Raw genomic sequence first — 16,850 nt, 5'->3', positions numbered from 1 at the left:
GGATTACTATTCCATTTTTTAAGACCTTCAGTATGTAGGTACTACATACTAGGTTATGGGGATATGAACTACCACCAACCTAGACTTCGACCTCAAGAACTTTGTTTCTATAAGGGGTTGACTTGCAAACAGATAAATGGTATTTTAGAATGCCATATTTCCCTGGCTCAAATATATTTCAGGAATCATTCTTTCCACTTCCAGCATTTTTATCCCATAAAATAGGAAATTTCATCCTTTTTTCCATGTTGAGTTGATAGGAATTTGAATCCCTAATTTTTTCCTAAAGGATCTTTCAAGAGTCTGTAATTAAGATGTAACACTGAAACCAGAAGCTAGTTTATACACAGATTGCCTGTCACAAGCCCGGCAAAGCAATTAAAGGGAACAGAATTTGCCACCTTTCAGAATAATCACAGAATTTTCAAACTTAGGGCAGGGTTTCCTTTTTATTTATTAGCACTTAGAGTTACTATTAAAGAAAAAAAAAAATTTTTTTTTTTTTTTTAAAGACAAAGACATTTAACAAAACTGAGTTTAAGCAATAGGAAATGCAAACAAAACCTATAAACTTTATTAAGTTTCAAAGTTACAGGTGAATTGTGTTGAGGAGCTTAAGATCATAGAACACACATCATAAAAAGCCACGTGTTACCATTCTGTCATACCTAATCACTGGCCAAAATGATTTAGGTGATTTAAAACTCATAAAGCCTTGAATTCAGAGTTTTCTATGTTGAAGCAAGTGAAATGTGCCCATCAGATGCTTCTGTCAGTTAGTGTATTTCTGTATCTATGTTTAATTTTTCATTGGACTCCCCACAACTGTTACTAAATCAATGATTCATTTTCTAACAGATGTTTCAGAATCCAGGCAACACTGACTTAATACAACAAAGTGATGGCAACACACACACACACACACACACACACACACACACACACACGGAATGACCCTGCACAGGGAAGTGGGGGCAACGCCTCATCAAAGAACTGACTTTGAAAGTATTCTGTAATGCGATGAATGGTGGCACGGGGAGTACGATGCACAAAACATGCCACAGAACAATGAGCAGGCTGGCCATGTCTGTCACACAGAATGCCTGGTCTGAGGCGAGGTGGTCACTGGGACAGCAGACGGGGCACCACAGGGGGCTCAGATCTCACTGGACACACATGGATTCCGTTAAGAGCCGGGAGAGAAGCATCTAACTTTCTGGAGAGGTTGGGAGGGCTTCATGAAGGAGTTTTCATGATGACTAGTCCAGATGAAGACACTCCAGATGGAAAGAGCAGTACAGAGCTACTGTTTTTGAACCAAAGTTTCCGTGACTGTTAAGTTTTGTGAATTGCTACTTTTGCTTTTAAAAACCGCTTTTTTCACTGTCAAGATGTCAATTTTCAATTCTTTCTTGTAATACTTATGTTTTCTTGTAATACTTATGCCTCTGAACAACCTTTCCAGTTTCTCCAAATTTACTCTCATCTGCAGTGTGCTGGAAAACCAGTTATTAAAATGTTACAGGAATGTATGTAAAATACTAGTAAACATACCAGGGAAACACACCTAATGTGGAGTGAGACACTGGGAGTTTGGATGCATGGACTCCTGGCTTCCGAGAGGGCATTTTTTTTTGCCAATTTCCTGTTTCTCTACTTGTTTTACATGGTTCAGGAAGATAAAAAATAGCCTTCAGGCTAGGAGACATATTATCCCACACCTTCCCCCATTTTGCTTGTCTCCTTTCTCTTCCATCCCTTCCCGTTTCAAAGGTATTTCCGATGGCAATCGGTCCACTGAGTGGCATTCCACGGCAAGAAGACCATTCATTATTCATTGACCTCAACATTAGAGGAATGTCATGATACAATTATACAATTATTTGGGTACATTTTATCCGTGTATACCTATAACTTTTCTAAGTAATCAAGAGGCAGTAATTGAGAGGAAACAAACACATCTGCTTTGAATATCAAATACATATGTATCTACCAACTCAATGGGAAAAAGTTACACTCAACCAACTAAATAATCTGTTACTTACGCTCCCTCCCTCATACCTTCCACTTCTACAGCTGTCGTCCTAAAAGCCCCTCAATACCACTACAATCTAGTGACTTCTGATGAGGACTCCAAACGCTCTGTGAACATTCAGTTTTCAGTTAGACTAGAATCTCTCTAGACCCCCAAAACCACCCAAAATGTCTTCCTTTCAACTCCACATGGGACCTTATGGGGTTACCAAATATTGAATATACTGGAGGGGCACTGCCAAAGAGTCTCCTCCAAGGAGTTTTCCCTCCTAGTAGCACAGAGACCTTCACCAACACAAGCTCAGCCTGGGAAAACGTTTCATTTGAATCTATGGGGATACATCAAGAAAGGAGACACGGGCAAGCCCAAGATTACGACACAACTCAGAACTCACAGCCTGGCTCCCTACCTTGGCTGTATTATGGATATACAAGCAGAGATCAGAGCAACTTTAAAAAAAACAAAACAAAATCCTTCAAAAGTAAGTGACCCAAGGACAGATATCACTATCCAGAGTTCTAAGAATAGGACACCATGCAAGTGAAACTACTGCGATTTGAAGGTTTGACAGCTGACTCCAAAATGCCTTGCTCCTATGTGTAAGAATAGCTGGATACAATATATCCCCTTTCGTTATAGGCAGAGATCAAAGACCAGGAAGGGGACGTGTGCACACCGTTCATTGGTTCCTTGGAAGCATACGGCACCTGGTGAATCACTGCACAAAAAAAGACACCGAGAAGGAAGACTGGCTGCACCGAGTGACGCGGACTCTCAGCTCCGCCTCACAACCTCTCTTCTTGGCAGGTACAGTTGTTATCATCCAGCACAGTGATTACATAAACATTTTTTGAAGGAATGTATTCATCTAAAATCTTGAGTTTTCCACTCAAAGTCTGGGGATTAACAAAAGTCAGATACAATGTCACAAGGAGAGTCTGCTAGGACACCTTCCTGAAACTTTAGTTTCATGACATACAATACAGAACCTTTTTTTTTTTTTTTTTGGATTACCTCTTAACATACATCTGCACATAAACGTTCAGATGTTAAATTTCTGTAGAGTTGCCTCCTCCATAAAAAAATAGATATATTAATCTGCAAAAAAGCAGTTTAGAAAAGCTGCTCATCTATTCATTCGCATTTTGAAATAAAACTTCCATTTCTACGGCCTTCTTGGTATTCTATTCCACTTAGTAAAGTCTATCTTACCTTTTAAAAGCAAGGATGGTGGAATTGTTTCAGAATGACTTAAATTTATATAGCACAGTTATAACAAAATATTTCTCATCTTTAACAGTATAATTCAAAGGGCATAGTATTCAGCTGAAGTGAAAAAAGATGGTGCCTTGTAATAATTCACCTCACATTATTACAGTTTCTAAGACGAGACAAAACAAGCGTTTTACTGGATGCCAATGTCAGTGGGTTCAAGCTCAAGACTGGACACAAGACGCTCATTCGAGCGAGTCATTAAGAACCTCCCACGTCTAAGGCACTGTGCCAGGGGCAAGCGATGGGAAGATGAATAGCCCCTGTTCTCAAACCGAACATTTCATGGAAGTGTCAACAACAAAATAGGAATTTTTAAAAGTGCTATGAGAATTTGAGAGAGTACGGCAGAGACCTGGAAGTAAGTGGCATGAACTGTACACAAAGCAAGATAAAGAATCCCAAATACCTAACCGGATTTACAGAAAGGAGACTGATAGAAAATTTTAATCAAAAGATACCGAGCTACCTAAATCCTTTAAAACCTAGTAATTAAAAAGGAAACAATCACAAATGAAGAGAAATAGTTATCAATAAAGATGTTCACTGCAGGATTATTTAACATAAAAGGAAAAACTTAAAACCCAAACATCCAGCAATAAGGGAATAGCCATAGGATGAAATATTACATTCATTAAAATGATGCTGATGAAAAAAATTTAATGACATAACAAAATGATATAAAGCTTTTTAAAGGCACACAATTATACCTACATTATCTCTTAAGCATATTAATAGGTGTACAAATTTTTTAAGAGATCAAAAATAAATTAACATCTTACAGCTAGGTATGTTTCACGGTAGGGTTATGCGTGACTTTGTTTCATTTTTATATTGTTCTATGTTTTCCACAATAATACAGTTGGTGTTGTTACATTTTAAGTTGGTATTTTAGGAGTTCCCTTTAAAATCATTAACCCTTTTCATCTTTTTTAGTAGAGAATATCTCTCCCCCAAATTCCACAGAACCTACTCATTTAAACAGGTTAATATTTGCAAGTTGCTTAAAACAATACCTGGCAGATAGAAAGCAGATGCACAGGTGTTAATTTTATTCAATAATTTTACATTCCCTTGAATCTAGTCAAAATAATTAGTGTGTTTTAGAGCTGGTCTATTTTCCATGGCACCTTAGCAAAACAACATTTTCCCCCCTTCTGAATTCTCCCATCTTTTAAGAGATGATCGCTGTCTCCCTTTGAGATTCTACTTCTTTCAAAGAAAGCAATAGGAAGAAATTCAGTCAAATATCAGATCCCTCAAAAGGAAGACAGGAAATTAATGATGGCATGGAATTTTAAAATATGGCCAATTGTAAAGACATACCTACAGAAGTGTACTCCTTAACAGATTTAGTAGAGTCTCTCTCAAGTCAACATTTCATGGGATTAAGCTGTAACACTAAGAAGTATACATACTTATCCAGATGAAGAAATGGAGACATCATATACCAGATTCTTAGTAGGGAGAGGGCTATATGTAATTATTTGGAATATAATTTCTTTATGTGTTTTGATGAGCTGCTTGGGATGTGTGTGGAGTGATAATGGTGGTAAGGAACATCCCAAGGGAAACTCAACAGATGGCAACCAACTGCTCTACATAATAAAGAATGAGGAATTTGAACGTACAAAATGAAGGAAGACTTGAGTGAGAAATCAAGGACCTTAAGTTGTTTGTGGACTGTCTTTGTCAAAGAAGTTTCCAGTCAAGTCAGCACTATTTACTTATGCTTTTGTAAAAATGGATTCTTTTATTCAAAATAATACTGAATTCTGCATCTAAATTTTATAAGACTGTACACAGACACAAGAACTGAATGACAGGTGACATATCTGGGTGATCCAGACATATAAACTTATCCTATATATTCATTTTTAGTTTTGACAAATTTATACATGCCTAAAGTTTGTTTAAAGAAACAAATCTACAAGGCATTTATTTTCCCCTTCCTTTTCTTTCTTTCTTCTTCTTCTTTAATATTAGCAGTTCGTTTAATCCCACTACCATATTTTCCACTCAGGCAACAGGTGCCCTTCGTTTTAGTACCTAACTCCATCTCCACAAATAATACCTACAAGGCTCCTGCCTGCTTTTTCAGTTTCAGGCATTATATGTATCTTTGAACACCATTCTTCTTCCCACCCCCAGCACAAACACAAATGCTTCCCAAAGTACTTTTATCTCGAGTATATAAAGAAACTACAACTCAATAATAAGACAAATACAATCTAATTAAAAAGGGACAGAATATCTGGACTCTATACATTACTGGAACCAGACACATCCATCAACTGGTAAATGGATAAACAAATTATCATGTACCCATACAATGAAATCCTTACCAACACTAACAAGCATTGAACTATTAATATATGTGACATGGATGATTTCAAATAATTATGCTGAAAGCCAGAACAAAAAAGACCATATACTGTACTGTATGAGTCCATGTGCATAAAATTCTAGAAAATTCTATTTAGTCTATAATGACAAAAAGCAGATGAGTGGTTGCCTGAGGAAAGGAGGTGGGAGAGGGGAAGATTACAAAAAGGCACAAGCAAATTTTTAGATGAAAGCTTGTGTTCACTAACTCGACCACTGTGGTAATTTCACTGCAGTATACATACATTAAAACTCAAGATTTTCACTTTAAATATGAGCAGTTTACTGTATGTCAATCATAACTTAATAAGGCTGTCAATACATAAAGCTCCACAGGCGTCCTGGACGCACAGGTGGGGCTTTCTGGCTTGGAGTTCACTGCAGGGTGACTGACTGGGATATTCTCTTTGGACGACCCCCCAACACACAGAGCCATGTAAGAATCTTCAGGGCCTTCCCCTTGAGCCGGTCAGAGTCTTCGGAGAAAATATTTCAACTCTGGCCAGCATCCTGAAAGCTCAGTGAGGGAAGATCGCTGGGGATCTTACCATAAATAAATAAACTCACACTTGCTCTCATTTGAGTATTCTTTTGGCAGGGAGCAGAGTTAAATGCCAGCTACATGCTACTTTAACTGGAAATCTTAGATAAACGCATGTATTGAAAACCTAAATTATTAGCTTCATGAATGTAACACAGCACACCGCAGATGAAACATGAAATGATGATAGGCTAGCTAAAAGACAATATTAGAAGGCGAACCTAAAAGAATCAAATGGTTGAAAATCTGGGGCGGGATAGGGGGAGAAGACCTACTATGGCCATACAATTTTTTAATTTTTACGCCAGCCTTCCAAGAAAGAAAATTAATAAAACTCCCTGACTTTATATTTTGTACTTTTGAGGGCAATAACAAAGAAAACAATTGATTTACCCAAGGTCATTTGGGCTTTTTAGTAGTGAAGATTAAACTCAAATTTAACTCTGGAGAGAACTTAAGATAACATCACAGAGTAAAAACCAAAATCAGAAGTTTTAGGTGCAGTCACACACAGGAATACCATAACGATGCATAGTCTGAGAAAGACGGGCATTCCCAGCAAAAACAATGCTGTGCCCAGAGGTCCACAGGCAAAGGAGAATCAGGTAAGTCCCAGTGCTCAATTACATATGTACAAAGAGAGGAGTTCTTAAGGTCAAAGGCAGGTGACTTTAAACTTTACCCTAAATCCTCTGTGCACGCAGAGAAAGGCTGAACGGCGGAGTGATGTTTGTTTTTTCTGATCCCTGACATCCAGAGGGTTTGATGCTGGACAATCTCCTCTTCCTAGACTTTGCCACATTTCTTTCCCACGTCACTGACTGGCCTTCCTTGTTTTCAGCCCTCTCCTCTTTGCACTGGTGCCTTTTAACTCAGTCATTCTTTCACCACGGTATCAGTTGTCAGTGGTGTCCGAAGTTAAGCACCTGGTGTTTGTGAGTCAACAAACAAAGAACAGTTAAAGCATCACTCACCTGATTTGGGGATAAGTAGAGATGGACAAAATTATAGCAAAGCAACTGAAAATCTCCCATTACTCTAGATATTAGAAAGCCAGCAGGGAGTATCTGCCAATGTCAGCCTCGTGTGTCCCGGTAAGAAGAGATTAAAATCCAGCCGGAAAAAAACATGCTTTAGCCCATTTCGCTCTTGCTGGTTCCACTGATTTCTGCCTCCATAGAGTTCTTTTGATTTATTTTTTTACTACCCAAACCACTCTTTGCTCCTCTCTTGATCACCAACTTATATTATTACTATTATTATCGCAATGTTACAGCAAGAACAAGCCTTAGAATTCCATCTACAATACCTTACCACAATTAGGTCTATAATTGGGAGAACAGTCAACAACCATGCACCTGTACACGTTCAGCTGTGCTAATCACTGGAAAATAAATCATCTCTGGAGAGCAACTTTTTTCAAGCACTTTTTACTGTGACAGCTTATGTACTAAATCTATGTAAACATTAATTACTTGTATGTTTGAAAGTACAGGAGCATTCAATAAGAAATGATGAAGGCAAGTACAGGCTTTGCTTTCTGGACCTAAGGAAGGCAGTTAGAAGAAAGGCTGCATTACTATGCTGTAAACCCTAACAGAGACCATACACCTACACGTCTCCCTGATGCCGACGCGATTCTAGACCAGGTCAGGTCATGCGCTAACAGTTCACTCTCAGTTCATGGAAAAGAACTCTCAAAAAATTACAGCAAATAACATTTAAAAACAGCTTTGCAACATTCTTATCAATAAAGAGCAACTACAAGAATATCGTATTTTAAATTTTAAACCATAATATATGCTTCAAATTACGGCATTTTACACCGTGCAATGTGCTAATGGATTACAGGTCCAACAAGTACATCTTAAGAACATCAATCCTGATGAATGCAAGTCACAAGCCAAAGCAACAGTGAAAACGGCCATTTTAAGATATAAATTTTGTTATTACAATGACTAACTACAATCAGAATAAAATCGAAAATGGACAAATTACTACACTGAAATTAAGAAATGGAAAAGATTTCCCAGGTAGAAGCTAAATTCTAACATCTGAGCAACGTTTTATGAAACATCGCCGTCCTCCAGAAGGAAAACAGGTTGTCCTATGAATCCATCTGAGCAGTTACAACTACAAACGTAAAAAGGCTTTTAGAAATTCTCCAAGAAAAATTCCTCAACCTCATCTGCTTTACCTTAACAACGCAAGCTACACGATGTCTACGTCCTAAACCAACATGCCAGAAAGTACTGATTCTACACTGCTGACTACGACAAAAGGGGATACCGGGGGAGCCAAAAAATGTACACATTTTAAGCGATGTTATGTATGTATTACTTTTCGAAGTTGAACTGAATTATGGTAGCAATGTGTATAGTATGAAGTTTGCTCAAAAGATGGCCTTAATCAAATGAATGCTAGTGTCATTCACTGTATTACAATTTCAATAGTTTTTTCCTTTCTTAAAATGCATATACATATTTTTGTCACCCTCTGTGTAACAGATGGGAAGTGTATGACCTAGGCTATTTTTGTAGAACAATTCAGACAAAAGCATGAGTGATGACTAGGAAGGGTAGATTAATGATAAGTTTGGAAGGATGGGGACATTTAGATAGACAAGGACACCAAGGGTACTATCAGGTGACAGGAAGAACATACATGAAGTCACAGCCAAGAGAAGGAGAAGGGTGTGTGTAGAAGACTGCCAGACTGTAAGACTGTCCATCCATAGTGCGCAGTCAGCAGTTATTACAGTACTGCCACCCTGCTCTCAACTCCAGGAAACAAGATTCATATGGTGTTCTCTGTGAATAGCACCCCCTGGAGGTGTGCAAAGTGGGGATCCTAGTTAGGTAATATAGAAAAGTAACAGGTGAGATGCTCCACTAAAAGGGATTCTGTTGAACAGAGGAGCTAAATAAATACTAAATACATTTAGAGAGATTCGTACCATGTCAGCATATCAAAGTATGGGAGACGTTCCAAATGGAAAAACTGCATAAACCAGCCTATCTTGGATTTTGGTTTTACCCCTCTCCCGCCATGAAACCCCTATTAATGTTTCTTAGAATCAGTGTTCTAAAACACACTTTTGAAAACAGTGAGTTATTTTATAAAAGGCCTTCAGAGTCAAGTTGCATCTTGATAAAGAGAAAAATGAGGAACCATTGAAAAGTTTTAGTGAAGAAATGACAGCAGGAAAGCTTAAAAAAATTCTGGCACAACTATGAAAGGTAGATAAAAGCAGCAGATCTGAGAATTTTAAGAATAAAAGATTGTTTAAAACCTTTCTGGGAGCTAACTCACTGAATTAATACAATGAATGATAAATCTACATTGTTAATAATCAAGCTATTTAAAAAGCACCTTTTAAACAATCAAATCCTTTTTAAGATCTACTTTTCAGAAATAATAACTTTTACTCCTACATTTATCAGGTCTTTAGTCATACCAGTTTTAGGCAGTATAAGCTCAGATTTCACAGTGTAAGCAAGCACTGGTCCATTCAAAACTATCCTTAGTCCTTTCCCAGAGGCCCAGGTGACAGTAATATTAACATAAAACTGGTATCCCAGATTTTGAAAACCATATTGGTTAAAAACATCAAATAATATTGTACTTAAAAATACCAAATACTATTCTTACCAAAGAGGTAATTAAAAACACTGCATACTGTTTAGAATAGTTGACACTGTCCTAGGAACAAGAAAAGAAAAAAAGCTTTACAAGAATACAGTGAAAAGTTTACCCATAGTTTATCCAGATCCCTCTGCCAGAAAACTTTATTAGTTTAGGTTTCCAAAATCATTAGTAATTATAACCCATGATTCCTAAATATATCCTAAAGCGTAGCCAGTAAGCCTAAGTTTTTGGAACAAACAAAAAAATGCTCAGCATAGTCTTGAGGTCGGACCTGCTTTGAAATTAATTTCACTATAAAATACATTTAAAATACAGATGCAGCTGCTTCCTATATTGTTATAAATGAAGTAAAGACAACTGTATTTTAAAACTGGCCTTAAATAGAAAGTAATCCATATGTGGTATATGGTATTAGACAAAACAGTTCAAAAAATCAGATCAGTTTACAACAAATAGACCTTATAATAGATTGCTGAACTATATAAACTGTTATTGATCGTTTAAGTGAAACAGCAGTAACTTCTGCTTTAACATAGAGAATGATAAATTTTCAATTAGTGTTATATTATTAATATTCTTGAAAGATCATTAGGCACTAACCTGCTGTTTTTGAAGGAACAGCTGCTTGTTAACTGAAACTAATTAAGAATCACTACTTATCCAGTTTATGTCCTTTTAGTTTGAAGGAACATCCAATGTCTTTCTAACAAAAAAATTAAGAGCCAGACTAAAGCATAAATACACAGCACTGTACTGACACAGCACGCATCACTGCTATGAAAACCAGCCCCGATGTTTAAGTCATTTGGAAATGGCAGACACTGAGGCATGAAAACAAAGAGGGAAGAAACAGCATTCTCTGTCTAGGAGTTTACAGTGCCTAGTAAGTAACATAATAAATAACCACTGGTAGGCTTTCTGAAAAAAGACAGAGCATACATATAACAAAAATATTTTCAATTGATCAGCTTTATAGCTGTCACAAAACCGCCAAGTTCACAAATCATACTTGGCTACAAGAGTCAAAACTTTTTGAAAGCACTAACTATACTACGTTCAAAGTCAAATCAATCAATGATGTCCCTCTAATTTATAAAGGCATCTCTACCGCATAACATAATTTTCACCTAGTTATAACTTCAACATCCCAAATCAGCTGAATCAGAACTGTAGAGGTAATGCCAGGGGATCTGCACTCTCAGTAACCCCCCTCCCAGGTGATCGGCAAGCACCCAATGCTGGAGAGCCACTGCCTTCCTTGTGAGATTTATAACAAGGTTTTCGGTTTCCAAAACTAAAATCTCCTCACTTGGGAACTTTTAAAACTAAATTTCATGACATAAATTAATACTTCAAAAAAGATTTCGGTAATAAATGGGTTGTGGCAGAAAAACAAGTACACACAAACACACACACAAATTACAGCAGGAATTAAAAGAAAAAACTTACAGACCATTATTTTTAACTCAAGATTTAAGACACCCTTAAATCATGTTAAAGACTAACATGTCTTTGAAAACAAAATTTCTAACTTAAAAATAATCCAACCCACAATATTAAAAATATAGTATTTCAAATATGTTCAAATTCATTTACTCAGCTGTTAAGTAAATCAGGGTATGAACTGTTTACATTATACCAAATACAAGCAATGATTAAATTTATAAAGCTATATCCAAACAAATCTGTTTATAATCCACTATTAAATTTACTCTGCCAGAAATTGATTTCTCATAAATTTATATAACTTTAACAAACTTACATAAACATGTACAATGGAAAGAGCAAAGGAGGAAAAAAACGTGAAGCCACCTAAAGTCTAGCCCTGGCTAATCTAGCAGCTAACTATGCGACCTTAGGACCCAGACAAATCATTTTTCCTCCCTGGAAAAGAAAAGGTACAACAGTTTACTGGATCTCACAGGATCATTTATTGGGACAATCAAATAAGACAGTATATAAATACATTCTGAAATATTGTAAAGCACTTTATAAATCAAAGACATTATTATTAAGACAGAAAACTTTAGATACTATTGTTAGGTTCCTGCTATAAAATAGAGAGAGCATTACCGAAACAACAAAGAACATAAAAACTGATCCTTCAGATTCAACAGATATAAAACACTATTGTGTATACTCTGTAAATTACAAAAGTAAAACATAAGAATTCGATTTAGTTTTCTGTCCTATATCTCCATTTATAACATTTATTTCTTCTGTAAAGACATAAACGATATTAGATAGGCCATGAGTTGATAATTGTCATAACCAGACAGTAAGCATATTATTTTCTATACTTTCATATATTTGACAATATCAATAATAAATTTTAACAAGACAATGATGTATACGTTTGTATACAAAACATCTGTAAAAGCTAAAAAATAAATCTTTATATTTTTTTTGAAAATTACTCCAATAATTATTGTATCATTTTCCTTTATCTCTGATCCCATATATTCCAAAATAAGCTGCTCTCAGTACCCTTCTATACATCATAACACCTACTAGAATATAATTATTCCCTTTCAACTAGGAGAGTATTCTTACCCAAACAGCAAAAATTTAATTCTTAAATATCTGCTTCCTGATTTTTGCTCCTTTGTTTTTTTGCTCCTTCATTACTACAGACTTAAAAGGTGAAAAGAACAAATTTCAACTACATATGTGTAAAAATGCCGGGGAAAAAAGACAAATACTATTTTGCTAGTATTGAAAAAGACCAGAGATATGCAGTTGTAATTCGCCATTTCTCTTAAAACTTGTTGACCTATACAACTCAGTTCACAATATAAGAGGATTGTTTCATCCATAATGAAGTTAGCTAGCGTGTCTGTCAAAGGAAATCAGTAAATTTCACCACTAAATCAAGGATTCTATCAAAGTATGTATAACAATGTATGATTACTCTGTACACATCAATCTAACTGCTCAAACAAGTTCCTTTAATCTGGGGCCGTATTTCACAAAGTTAAAGCATAAACCACCTTTCATGTCAAGCAGATTTTTTTGTTTAATTTTAACTTTGTAAATACATCTATAGCTCAAAAGCTTACACTTTATAGTAGTTTCTGAAGAAATCTCAAGTGCTGAAATTTAAATGCAGATAGAAGGGCAATGATATCTTGTGGTTTATAATTAAAACTATATTTGGTAATATCCACACATTAATTTATTCACTACTTAAAAGCTAAATCTTTGTTTTTTCATGTTACATCTGCAGTCACAATAAAAAAGTATCCTGTGCCTAAAGAGATAGTACAACTTAAATTGTTTTACTTGGGAGGGAGAAAGACAGGAGGGAACAAATGGGCAGGGAAGGAAACCTCACCAATTCAACTCTCACTATAGCATTTGTTTTCTTAGCATTAAAAACTCCACTTATTTTTATATGAGACATATTTGAGAGGAACCATATACAGAAATCACTTTTTCCAACATGGTCTTTTTAATACTTTTAATGTAAGTCCTGCTTCAAGTCTTCATTTGTATTATTTTAAGAAAAAATAATTGTAAAACTCTCAATAAAACCTTAAAAGGCAAGCTGTTGGAAGACGAGTAACAAACAAAAAGAATTACTATACTTTGTTCAAGCAAGGTTAATAATTTTACAGATTTTGCATGCTTACTTTTACTTCAGAATGTTAACTGCTTACAAGCTAAAAAAGTTGTAAAACCACTATCATACCAGTAGGTACCTTTATTTGGTAGCAATGGCTAGTTTTAAATATCTACTTACAATGAAGTTATTACTTTCCTTATTTCTTTTTCCTAAGTATCCAAGTATCATTACCCCTATTATTTAGTATCAGGACAAATCAAAACTAGTTTCTCACCTCATCTCAAAGTCTTACATTAAACTTCAAGCTTCAACTTAAAAACTATGATTTCCCATATAATTGCAGAAATCCCCCCCTAAGAGTGAAGAATTAGAGAATACAGAAAAATGAAGGCAATTTCACCTTAAACATCTAAATGAGGATGTCAGTAATGACAACTGCAATAAAAAATCAAGAAGGCGTACTCTGATTTTTCTATTTTAATAAAACAAAATCATGAAATTTTAAATTAAAGGTGGCGCTCTGTCCTCAACTCACCCAACTGTGACTCACTTTTGCAGACTATATGGTAGGCAATAACAGTTACTTTTCAAAGATCTTTGCAGTTACACCCAAGCCAAAATCAGGACAGAGATCCACCCTTAATTATAGCAATTTAACTGTCTCATCCAAAGCAAGGTGGAAACTAAAACGACCCCCTTAAATCATGGCTAAATAAGCCCATTTCATATAATAGTTTTCAAAGGCCCCCTTTAAGAAAAATATTTTTATTTACTCCGAATTTGAACTCACCAGGACAAAAAAGAAAAAAGACGGGGAGGGGAACCCAAACGAAACGCACAAGTACAAAAAGAGATTCTCCTCCAATCCCTCTAATTCCCCCAATCCGCCTTTGCCACACACAAGGACAGGGAGTCTGAGGAAGGCTGGCAGTAGGGTAAGCGGTGAAGGCCCTCCATTCACTCACGTGGGCCACCATCCAAAAGGTTACACACCCTCTGCCCAAGGAAAGCCTCATACATAGCACATCCTTACAAGTACATCTTATTATAAAATACGCCCACGCTAAACAAGAGCTTTACGTTAAAACAAGACTGTCCTCAGGTGGGGGAGGTTAAACACAACAAAGGCTTCCATATTGAAAGGCAGACAGTCCAGATACAAGCATATACCTACACACGTATGAAAAAAAATCCATGTAACTAATTTATCATGAACAGCAATCGATACCAACAAGAGCCATTAGATTATTAATAAACCCAGAAAAGTAGCATGCATAGCTGCCAAAGGTGGCTGTCTGCTGCGATCTAACCCCAGGGAAAGGTAAAAAAATACCCCGGCGGGGAAGGGTCAGGCCCTCCGCAGATTTAAAGACTCCTTCAGCCCCCCCCTTAGCACCTCCTGCCCTGCCCTCGGCGCCAAGACCGCTGCGCCGCACAGGATGCGAGCACTCCCAGCACTGCGAGTCCCGCAGAAAACTGGTGAATGAAAAGAAATGCGCACCGAGACCAACCTGGCTGGTGACCGCAGCGCAGAACCAGGGGTCGCTAACTAGCTTAGCCACAGGATTCTACTACAGGAAGGAATAAAAGGAACACACCACCAACCCCGCAACTGGAATGCGGTTCTTTCTCACTGACCCTTTCCAAAAAGGGGGTGGAGGAGGCAGGGTGTTTTTCTTCTTCTTTTAAACTAAGTCCAAAAATGCGAATCGGAAGCAACCGGGAACACCCCGGGGGCCAGACGGGAGACGCCGGGAGAAAGGCGAGAGGGCTCTCCAACTCCTAGGGAATCACCGTCCGGTGTGACACGCATCAATCAACCAGCCCTGGAGCGGGCACAGGGGCAGGGAATGGGGGTCCCAGCTCTCCGCCCGCGAAGCGTCCGTGGGGCTGAAGCCGGGGATTAAAGGGGTGACCCTCCCGGGGCGTTCGGAAGGAGTGCCGGGTATCGCTGCCCTCAAGGTCACCACGCGCCGGGGCGGGGGCGGTCGGCGAAGGGATGAGCTATGGCGCTGCCGAAGCGGCTCGGAGACGAGCTGCGGGTGTAGACCCGAAGCCCCACCGAGCCCCGTCCCTCGGGCCCGGGGCGGGGACTCCTGGCCGGACCCGGCGCTGAGGTGCACGCCCAGAAACCCGCTCACCTTTACGATCTCCCGGTGCGGGCGCGGCAGGAGACAACCTGCGAGGGGGCTGCCGAACGCCCCACCAACTTCTCCCAAACCCGCTGCGGTCCGCGGGGCACCCAATGCTGTCAGGGCCCCGCCGCGACGCCCTGACCCCCGTATTCCGCCCGGCCTCCCCCGCAGGTGATCTGCCCCATCGCCGCTACCGCGGGCGGACGGCGGCTGCCACTCACCTCGCCCGGCAACAGGAACCATTTTCCGAGGGAGTAAAGAAAAGAAAGGCTGCAGGAGGGTCGCGGACCGGGGTTGTTGGAGGATGAGGGACAGCGAGAAGCGCAGCGAATGGGGGCTCGGTCCTCGGCCTGTCCGCAGCCAACTGGCAGGGCTCGGGACGCCACGCGGAGGTGCGCTTGCACCTCGAGGATGAAACGGCCGCGGAGCCGAGAGGCTCGGCGTCCACCAGCCGGGGCTCCCTACTCACGCTGCACTGCGAGGAGGCGGCGGCGGCGGAGGAGGCGGCACCCGGCCCGGCCCCCGCCCAGAGCCCGGCAGCCACCGAGTGGCCGCCCGCGTCCCCGCAAGACCCGCCTCCTCGGCTCCGCAAAGCCGCACACAGGGCGCGCCGCGCTCAGCACGGGCAGCTCCGCCAACCTCACGCCGCCATCCGAAACGGCAGCGGCGGGAGGGTGCAGCCCCCCTCTGTGAGCACCACAGCCCGGCCCGCTCCGGGCAGGGCCCGCGGCCACCGGAGAGCAGACGGCCGAGCACGAGGGGACTGCGCGCTGCCTCGGGCAGGAGCCCCGTTTGCCCCGGGTGGCCCTCAAGATTGCCGGGGTAGGCAGGGGGAAGAGAACTCTCACCCGTTCCGGTCTGGCGCTCCCTTCTCTCCACACCCACACGCCTCCCGCTCCACGCTGGCGGCGCAACTGCTCCCGCTGCCTCTGCCGCCGCCGCCGCCGCCGCCGCCGCCGAAGCTCGCGCCGCCGCCGCCGTTGCCGCCGTTGCCGCCTTGGCTGGGCGCGGTCACGTGACGCGGCCCGCGGGGAGCCTGGGGGCGGGCGGGCGCGGAGGAAGCGCGGCTCTGTCGGAGACTGGGAGTCAAGCGGCACGGAGAGGGCGTTTAAGGGGAGGACCCGGCGAGCGCGTTCCCGACTGGCGAGCACGCGCCCGGCGTTTAGAACTTGCTGCGCGGTCGGGAAAGGGTGGCGGGAGTGAGGGGCGGGGGACTCACGCCTCCGCGCGCCCCTCCCTCTCTTCCTACCCCGAGCGCCTGGGCTCGCC

At 40.3% G+C, this 16,850-nt stretch overlaps 1 protein-coding gene across 6 annotated transcripts in view; it reads right to left on the bottom strand.

The window, feature by feature from the left end:
- The window catches only part of ATP2B1 (ATPase plasma membrane Ca2+ transporting 1), a 127,271-nt gene extending 110,703 nt beyond the window's left edge, over positions 1 to 16,568 (bottom strand). For 3 of the 6 annotated variants that reach the window (XM_019742141.2, XM_074325295.1, XM_074325297.1), the window contains exon 1: positions 16,430 to 16,568. The gene's annotated coding sequence lies outside the window, so the exon portion shown is untranslated. Of the gene's footprint in view, positions 1 to 15,802; positions 16,376 to 16,429 lie in introns of those variants that run through there. The other 3 variants (XM_074325299.1, XM_074325296.1, XM_074325298.1) reach the window with 1 other exon arrangement.
- Positions 16,569 to 16,850: the final 282 nt, after the last annotated feature.

This window comes from Rhinolophus sinicus, linkage group LG02 (assembly GCF_036562045.2).
Source record: "Rhinolophus sinicus isolate RSC01 linkage group LG02, ASM3656204v1, whole genome shotgun sequence".
Lineage (NCBI taxonomy): Eukaryota > Metazoa > Chordata > Mammalia > Chiroptera > Rhinolophidae > Rhinolophus > Rhinolophus sinicus.
The sequence above is the reverse complement of the archived record's forward strand: the minus strand, read 5'-3'. Positions and strand labels throughout refer to the sequence as shown.